The sequence below is a fragment of the Pocillopora verrucosa genome, chromosome 3, assembly GCF_036669915.1.
Source record: "Pocillopora verrucosa isolate sample1 chromosome 3, ASM3666991v2, whole genome shotgun sequence".
In the NCBI taxonomy this organism is placed as follows: Eukaryota; Metazoa; Cnidaria; class Anthozoa; order Scleractinia; family Pocilloporidae; genus Pocillopora; species Pocillopora verrucosa.
Genome location: NC_089314.1, coordinates 2,398,707 through 2,399,619, shown reverse-complemented (window position 1 = coordinate 2,399,619; position 913 = coordinate 2,398,707).

Here is a 913-nt window from a genome sequence, read left to right as displayed (position 1 = left end):
TCCTTCCCGGCGGGGAAAAAATGGAAAACGAAAATGGAAGTCCAATTTCGTTTTTTTGCTGCAAAGAAAAACGAAAAACGAAAATAAAATTTGTGTTTCTTTTTCCTATACTACTGAAAATCGGTTGGCGCTAAGGTACACTGATTAGCATGGCTTTTATTCTTACCGAGACATGTCTACAATCGATTTTTTTAACTCGACTTTCAGCTTTGGTAAAAAAGCAAACGTTAATGTAAAAATATAAAATGCTAATTAGCTACAGCATCTTCCTTTAACAGTGGTCCTTGTAAGATGATCTGAGACCTTACTACTTCCCTTGGCTTTATTGGGAAAAGGTTGCACTAATAATGGACTTTTGGCTCACAAATTAAAAATAATCTTTCCAGCTTGCATAAAACGCATTTAATCAATTATTCCGACCTGTTTAGGCCTCAAATGTACTTTTTGCCATCTAATTGCTGCGCGTTGTTATCTGGAGTAATCGCCCGCAATTCTTCTAATCCAAGGGTATGAGGGTTTTTTAATTTCGATTAACTTGTAAATGTCGCCATGGAGGGTTAGAAAAAAATTCCTCTGAAGCAATTGTTCTTTGAAAGTTGGAGTTCTCAGTCATTTATTTTAGCTTTTAGTTTTTAAAATACTTCCCACGGCCATATCTATCGCATAAGGCTTATGCCAAAAAAGAAAACAGCGGAAACATTTGTTGATTTAACTGAATCAGGTGTTAAAGACGGAAGTCAAAGTATGGGTCGTTAAGTGCAACCGTTTTCATTGCTCTGCTTTCTGTCCCCTGTTCTTGTGCGCGCAACTGGTCGTGGTATATTTTGTCCCATTCCGTTGCCCTGATAAGAAAAAATGGCGTAACAATAAGAAGAGCAAGAAGATGTCGAACGGGACGATATTGCAAAGAGGA